Source organism: Cryptotermes secundus, unplaced genomic scaffold (assembly GCF_002891405.2).
Source record: "Cryptotermes secundus unplaced genomic scaffold, Csec_1.0 scaffold73, whole genome shotgun sequence".
NCBI classification, from domain to species: domain Eukaryota; kingdom Metazoa; phylum Arthropoda; class Insecta; order Blattodea; family Kalotermitidae; genus Cryptotermes; species Cryptotermes secundus.
Genome location: NW_019738871.1, coordinates 460,214 through 469,238, shown reverse-complemented (window position 1 = coordinate 469,238; position 9,025 = coordinate 460,214).

Here is a 9,025-nt window from a genome sequence, read left to right as displayed (position 1 = left end):
ATATATTTTTATTTGTGTTGTAGGCACATGATGGACAGGTTCTACGAAGTACTAGCAAATGTATTTCATACAGTCCCTAAATACCATATGAAAATTTTGTTAGGAGATTTCAGTGCCAAAGGAGGTAAGGAAGATATTTTGAAACCAATGACCGGGAATGAGAGCTTTCATGAAATCAGTAATGATAATGGAGTTAAAGTAGCAAACTTTGCCACATTGAAAAATTTACTGTCAAAAGTACAATGTTCCCAGATCAGAACATCCATAAATTTACTTGGACATCTCCTGATGGAAAGACACACAACCAAATTGACCATATTTTGATAGATAGGGGACAGCATTCAAGTATACTTGATGTCTGATCATTCAGGGCAGCAGATTGTGATACTGACCACTATCTGGTCATGGCAAAAGTTATGGAGAGGGTGGCAGTGAGCAAACAAACAACACAGAGAGTTCATATGGAGAGGTTCCATCTCAAGAAATTAAATGAGGTAGAGGGTAAGGAACAGTATCGTGTTGAAATCTCAAATAGGTTCGAGGTTTTGGAAAACTTAGACACTGAGGTGGGTGTTAATAAATCTTGGTAAACTATTAGAGAAAATATAAAAATTTCTGCCAAAGAGAGTCTAGGTTATTATGAACTGAAGAAGCATAAGCCATAGTTAGATGAGCAATGCTCAGAATTATTAGAACAAAGGAAACAAGCCAAATTGTAGTGGTTACAGGATCCAAGCGAGTTAAATGGGGATAATCTGAACAATATAAGACGTGAAACCAGCAGGCATTTCAGGAACAAAAAGAGGAAATATCTGAAAGACAAAATTGATGAGCTTGCAATGAACAGTAAGAACAAGAATATTAGAGACCTGTATAGAGGAGTAAATGACTTTAAAAGGGGTTACCAACCTAGCAGTAACTTAGTGAAGGATGAGAATGGTGATCTGCTTGCAGATTCCCACAACATTTTGAATAGGTGGAGGAACTACTTCTCTCAGTTATTTAATGTACATAGGGTCAGTGCTGTTAGGCAGAGAGAAATTCATACAGAAGAGCCAATAGTACCTGATCATAGCCCTTTTGAGGATGAAATTGCTACTGCGAAGTTGGAAAGGTATAAATCCCCAGTTAGTGATCAAATCCCGGCAGAACTTATTCAAGCAGGAGGCGAAATATTATGTTCTAAGATCCACAATCTAATTACTTCTATTTGGCATGAAGAAAAATTGGCTGATCAGTGGAAAGAGTCTATTATTGTACCAGTTCACAAGAAGGGTGATAAAACTGACTGTAGTAATTATCGGGGGATATCACTGCTATCAACTTCATACAAAATTTTATCCAATGTTCTTCTCTCAAGGTTAAGTCCATTGGGAATCATCAGTGTGGGTTTCGACGTAACAGATCAATTACTGATCAGATCTTTTGCATTTGTCAGATATTAGAGAAAAAATAGGAGTACAGCAAGACAGTACACCAGCTATTCATAGACTTCAAGAGAGCCTATGATTGAGTTAGGAAGGAAACATTGTACAATATTCTGATAGAGTTTGGGGTACCCATGAAATTAGTTAGGCTGATTAAAATGTGTTTAAACGAAAAGTATAGTAAAGTTCTTCTGGGTAAACATTTGTCTGAAACATTTCCTATCCAGAATGGTCTAAAAGAATGAGGTGCTTTATCGTCACTAATTTTCAACTTTGCTTTAGAATATGCCATTAGATAGGTCCACAAAAACTAGGTGGGACTGAAACTAAATGGGACACATCATCTGCTGGTCTATGCTGATGAGTAAATCTTCATTTCATTCATCAGTAATCTGTCAGATGACAAGTCCACAGTCTCTTCCAAAACAGTTCCTCCACTTAATGCGATCTTCTGTTTTTGGAAAGAGACTATCCAGGAAAAGTGATAATGTGGTAGTTTTCCCATTTGTTTTCCACATTGCAGCACAACAGCCGTTCAAACCACTCTGGTCACCAAAAACTGATGCCGGGGTAAATCTACTGTGTAATAATGTAGATACCATACAGAAAAACACACAAACTTTAATTGATACTGGTAAGGAGGTTTGTCTAGAAGTAAACACAGAGAGAACTAAGTATATGTTGCTGTCTTGTCACCAAAATTCATGGCAAAATCATGACATAAAGATAGGTAACAGATGTTTTGAAAATGTGGCACAGTTCAGATATTTTGGAACAATTGTAACAAATCAAAAAACCTGATTCAGGAGGAAATTAAAAGGAGATTGAACTCCGGTAATGCTTGCTACCATTCAGTCCAGAAGCTTTTGTCATCTTGTCTGCCATCTACAAACATAAAAATTAGAATATACAAAATTATAATTTTGCCTGTGGTTCTGTATAAGTGTGAAACTTTGGCTCTGACATTAAGGGAGGAACATAGACTGAGGGTGTTTGAGAACAGGGTGTTGAGGAGAATATTTGGACTGAAGAGAGATGAAGTGACAGGAGGTTGGAGAAAACTGCACAATGAGGAGCTTCGTAACTTGTACTCTTCTCCCAGTATAATTAGAATGATCAAGTCAAGGAGGATGAGGTGGGCAGGGCATGTAGCACGAATGGGGGAGAAGAGGAATGCATATAGGTTATTTGTGAGAAAGCCAGAATAAAAGAGACCACTAGGAAGACCAAGACATAGGTGGGTGGACAATATTAAAATAGATATTAAGGAGATAGGATGGGATGGTATGGAGTGGANCTCCCAGTATAATTAGAATGATCAAGTCAAGGAGGATGAGGTGGGCAGGGCATGTAGCACGAATGGGGGAGAAGAGGAATGCATATAGGTTATTTGTGAGAAAGCCAGAATAAAAGAGACCACTAGGAAGACCAAGACGTAGGTGGGTGGACAATATTAAAATAGATATTAAGGAGATAGAATGGGATGGTATGGAGTGGCTTGATGTGGCTGAGGATAGGGACTAGTGGAGGGCTCTTGTGAACACAGTAATGAACTTTTGGGTTCCATAAAATGTTGGGAAGTTCTTGAGTAGCTGCACAGTTGGTGGCTTCTCTAGAAGGGCTCAGCTCTGTGAGTGAGTGAGTCATAAACACAGGGATAAGTTATTATTCCCATGGCTGATCGCGGGGAAGCAAAGTTGGCCCATTTGATTCCTTTTGGCATAGCCATTTGTGAAGTTGGAGGCAACGTTTACATAACCTCACCCATTCTCAGAAGTGCTATAATTAAAATGGTTCTTTCACATGGTGGTGTACTGGAGAAGAATGGTACAGTTTACAACTTTGGTATCTTCCTCCTTCTCCCCCCCCCCTCTGCAACAACGAAGTCTGGCCACAGTTTTACTGTGGATCTGTCCTGCAAAATTGGGCAGTGATGCAGTGGAATCATCATCATTAATCTGTCAGACGACAGGTCCACAGTCTCTTCCAAAACAGTTTCTCCACTTAATGCGATCTTCTGTTTTTGGAAAGAGACTATCCAGGAAAAGTGATAATGTGGTAGTTTTTCCATTTGCTTTCCACATCGCAGTACAACAGCTGTTCAAACGACTCTGGTCACGCCTGTTGCTATACGAACTTGAACCATCTCGAGCATCAGTTGCTCTGAGCTTCAAGTCGCTGCTGATGACGCTGCTTCCGACATCAGTTTTCGGTGTCTCTCTTCGTCTGATGCCTACCCTTTGATCTGTCCAGCAAGGGAGGCCCTGCCCGTAGCTACGCTACCGCTGGTATAGCTCTCAGGGTCCTTGGCATACTCAAAGCCCCTCACCACGATAAGGTGGAGACACCAAGGAGGGGGATGCAGTGGAATACTGTCATTGAAACTTCTTTGATCTATCCGTCACTGTGAATACGTACCTCTTTCTGATGCAGTAACACGTCATTTCCGGAACGTGCACCTCCGACTGAGGTTGCTCTTGGATTTCTTTAGTCCCTTCCAACAAACGTCGGGATGGTACTGTAAACTAGGCCACGACTGTTTCTTTCGACACTGTTTCCAGTTCGTTTACAAAGTCACCCAGTTATCATATACTATATGGTAGTCTGAGCTGGGATAGCGACAGGCTGCGGATTGGGCAGCCAGGATCAGATTCCTGGCAGGGGCAAGAGATCCTTCTGTCTACAGCGTCCAGACGGGCTCTGGCGCCCACCCATCCTCGTATCCAGTGGGTACCGGGGGCTGTATTTTCGGGGTTAAAGTGGCAGAAGCGTGAAGCTGGCCATTCGCCTCCATCTAATGCCGGGATCAAGAATGGCGAAGCTCTACGTCCACTCCTCCATACGTCTTCATGACGTGGTGTAATTAATTAAGCGCAGAGGCAACTTTAAGTTCTTTATACAGCCCGAACTGCTTCAAGCCACAAAGAGACACAACTTACACTCTCTGTCGATTAGTAAAGATTGATCAAATCAACGACAGTCAGATCCGAAGGTGCATGTATTACAAATGGGGGAAATATGAAATACACACAACATTTTAGTCGGAAAACCCGAAGAGAAAACAGCACCTGAGAAACCTATGTAAACGTGGGAAGATAATATTAAAATGGCGCTTATTACGGTGTAGTAATGTTGCGGTCTGAGGATTCGGTTTATTGGCTGGCTGTTCTGGACACGGCAACGGTACTTTTGGGTCTCATAAAAAAAAGGAGCAAATATATTGGCCAGTTGAGCGACTATTAGTTTCTCGGGAAGGTCCATCGAGTTTTATTATGAACTATATTTGGGATAATGATTTACTATGATCCTTCTCAACACATTCACATTTATATCTGTAGCCCGAAATTTTGTCAGTATTCTCTGACGTCCCTCTAACCCCGTCACTGCTGCCTTGGAGCGAGCAAGTGGCTACTGGGAGCTCTTGTCGCTGCGGTAAAACCGCCGAATTCTGAACCACGCGCCTCTCACTACCGTTTATTGTTGCAGTCTTCTGATCCTGCCCGTAACTACTAGCAACTCTGACTGCTACGTAACGACAGAACAGTGAGTTTTAGCCTTTCACATGCAAAGATAACCCTGCTTCGTGTTGACGGAAGCGATTGAAGGAGAGCACTTACTTACTTACTCACTCATGGAGCTGAGCCCCTGTTGAGGATAAGCCAATTGTGCAGCTACTCAAGAATTTCCCATTATTTTATGGAACCCGACGGTTCATTACCGTGTTCACAAGAGCCTTCCACTTGTCCCTATTCTGACCCAGATCAATCCAATCCATCCCATCCCATCATACCTCTCTAAGGTCCATTTTAATATTGTCCACCCACCTACACCTTGGTCTTCCCTGTGGTCTCCTTCCTTATGGCTTTCCCACCAATAACCTATATGCATTCTTCGTCTCCCTCATTCGTGCTACATGCCCTGTCCACCTCATCCTCCTTGACTTGATCATTCTAATTAAACTTGGAGAAGAGTACAAGTTATGAAGCTCCTCATTATGCAGTTTTCTCCAACTTCCGTCACTTCATGTCTCTTTGGTCCAAACATTCTTCTCAACACCCTGTGATGGAAAGAGAGCGGGTGATATAAATATTTTGTGTCAACTTCTTTACGATTGTCCTATTACAGTTCTCTTTGCCGTAGCGAGAGGAGATAAAGCCACCACTGACGCTTTATACGTATCGTCGAATTCAGGCTGTAGACTGCGGAAACCTCAGCGGTTTCGTCTCAGCTATAAATCTCACTTCCTGCCCCCGGTATTTATAAGCAACACACACAAAAAAAGAAAGCCCTTTTGTGTGGAAGGCGTAAAAGCCAGAAAACATCTATCTCTCCCGCTGTTCTTTCGTCCTATAGAGATATTTTTATTTTCCCTGGATGAAATAAGTCGGACGATGCAAAAGCAAAATGCTAAACTTTGCGAAGTAGTTTGCTCTGGAGTTCAGTTTTTGAAGTAGAAGAATACCGTACGGTGGGGGTGGGGGTGGGGGTGATGAAAGTGTAAATGGTGGAGAGTTGGGGCTGAAAGCAACAGCTGAGGTTGCGGCGGAGCGATATAGGGAAACCTGACTGTGGATAAGCCACAAAAGCAGAACAAGGGATAGTGTACAGAAAAAGAGAGGCAGGAAAGTACGTACTTTCCTCGGTCTCTGTAAGAAGGATGCGCCCTCGGTTTGTGCCACTGCGGCGACGTCCTAACGGCCGTGGTCTCCAAGCAAACATTTGTGCCTGTGTAGATATTTGTCTTTCTGGATTAACCCGCCGTAACTCAATTTTTATTTCTTTATTCTTTTTATTTTATTCTTATTTATTTCTTACGTTCTTTCTCTGCCCTTTTCTCACTTTATTATTTATCCTTTCTTTCTTTCTGTTCTCTCACATTCTTATTCATTCTTCCTTTCTTTTCTTCTCTTTATCACTGTTTCCTCTCTCTTCCTGTTCTTTCTCCGGATCACGTCATGCACATGTTATGAAGCATTGCAGGGTGTGGAGAGAAAGACATAAGGAAGGCGATAAGAGACGGAGAAAGAATAGAAACAAGAAACAAGATTATGGGAAAGTACCTGAAAAGGAAAAAAATGAAAGAACGAAAAGATTAGAAAGAAGAAGAAATAAGACATGAGAAAGGAACAGAAGAAGAAAGAAAGAAGAAATCCGTTGGAAGCAATTCTTGGACTACCGACACATGATATTGCAGTTTTTCTTTGACACGTGGAATAAGAAATGTCAGTTTCTTGCGAAAGTCTTATTAAGTATTTTCTTGGAGACGTTTTGGTTTCCTAGCAAGAGAATCGCACTATATAAACACAAATGCCAGCCTATTATTGATCATTATCAATTATCAGCAAGAATTTAACGAAACAAAGACGTAAGAGAGAACAAAAGGGGACCGAGCAAGATGCGACTCTTAATATTGTGACATCGTACCTGAAGGCCGGAATAATTGAGCCAGAGGAGACGTATATTGTTAGGCAACGGCTCGGTAAACAAGTTTCCGCGGCAACGGATAGTTTTATATTCGGTTCGTGCAGAGTAGTTATAAAGAAGAGTTCAGTTGAGAATCGGCAGTCGAGTTGCGGAGTTCCAAGTGAGCAGTTAGTCAAGAGTTGAGCTCTCCAAGGGAGGCTGAGAAGATGGCTCTATGAGTTCAGTTGAGAGTCGGGCTGTGATTAGAAGACTTAACGTGTGTAGTAATACAGTGATATTTGGAGTGTGTGATTCATTGAGACTGTCATTGTTCCTGTGTTATAATCCGTTACCAGGAAACGGCTAGTGGAGACTGTAATATACTGAGAATAGTAGTGTGTGAAGTGTAAAGTGTGGACATAGCGATAGGGTTATAGTTGTTTGTAGCACGACCTGTAAGCCGTCAATAAATCCAGTAATCCAAAACCCCGTCTATAGTCACACACCTTTAAAACATGAGAGTATTAAATTTTGTTAACCATCTCTTAATGCATTGAAAGCCTCGTGGACATAAAACGTTTGCATCATGGTTTTTGAGAACAATTTCTCTAGACTAATCAATCATCTGTAACTGCTGTATATTCCACTGTTGCACCCAGTGTATTCACGACATCGTGAAAGAAAAGAACAGACACCTGCCACGCCGTCGCTCACCGACAGCTCGGTGCAGAATAGCTTTCTTTCGCTTTACTTCTCTATAACCGATTCTTTCTTCTCTTCTTTTTTTTTTAAGAACATGTAGAATTTTCAGCTTAATGATGAAAGATATGAAATCTGAATAGCGTTTCTCTCTGAAATGGTTCGTTATAAGGAAATGCCTTATTTATTTTGAAGAGATATGCACCAATAATTGTCAGGACGACCGTGGAGTCGGAACGTTGCAGAATAGGGTGTTTAACAATTCAACTTTATCGAAATGACATACAGTGCCGTTCTTTGCCTGCCATTTATAGAGCCAGTTGACAATATCCTGAGCCACATGACCCCAGGACACATCCTCTAATCAGTTTCTTTAAAATGCGTTTTAATATCCTCAACATCTAGGTACTGGGTACCGGGGACTGATTCTCCAGAATAAAGCGACTGGGGCGTGAACCTATCTACTCACCTCCATGAATGGCGGAAGTATACCTCCACCCCTCCATACATTTTCATGGCGTTATGCTTAATTAATTAAGCTCAGAGACAACTTTACCTTTTGTTTTATTTATAAATGGGGCACGCGGTAGCGTAGTTTGTTGAGGCACTATGCTACAAGCCCGGAGATCGCAGGTTCGATTCCCGATGAGGTACTTTGATTTCTCAATTCACCTAATCCATCCAGCCGCACTATGGTGCTGGGGTCGACTCAACTTCTACCAGAAATGAGTACCAGGAATCTTCCTGGGGGGTAAAGGGCGGCCGGCGCGTAAGAATGACAGCCTCACCGCCATCTGTGAGCCGATTATCTAAAGAAAATGTGGGATTCACGACGTCTCACAACCCAGTGGACCCCCATGTCCTATTAAAAGGATAGCTTTACTTTCTTATATTCATAAAGCAGTGAATTCCCTCGAAAGAGCCGTATGTAAGATGCCGACACCACCCGGTATATGCAGTATAATGTACGATAACTCTTGGTGTGTTAAGTAGGTGTGGTGAAATTAAGCCCCTTTATATAATTAAAACCAGGGCTTATAATGCAGTTCCAATTTTCCAGTCTCATGAATTTTTGTGCTAGAAATGACGCACCAAGGTGGTGTGAGTTTGTATGTGTATTGTTTGAAAACCCTCAGCGGGTTTCAGAAGACACAGAAACACACAGGGTCGTAATCCGATTTGTAACTTGTTAAGAGATATGCCCCCGAAAGACCCAGGAGGATTCCTCGTCCCTTTGGGGGGAACAGATCCAATTTTTCTTTCTGCTTGCTGTAACGGTTTCTATCGAAACATTGCGGTCGTCATACCTGGTAGACAGGCTCGTTGTGGATGTTGACATTCCTGCCTTGTTCTCGCAATGGGACGGCGTCAAATAACAAGAAGAAGATAGGCTTCTCGGAGGCGTTTAGTGGCTTGCCACAGTCAACGCGTAAAATGCTGTCTTTAAAGCAGCCCAGAATCAATTCCTGGACGATATTTATGGTCTTGTTTTGGAA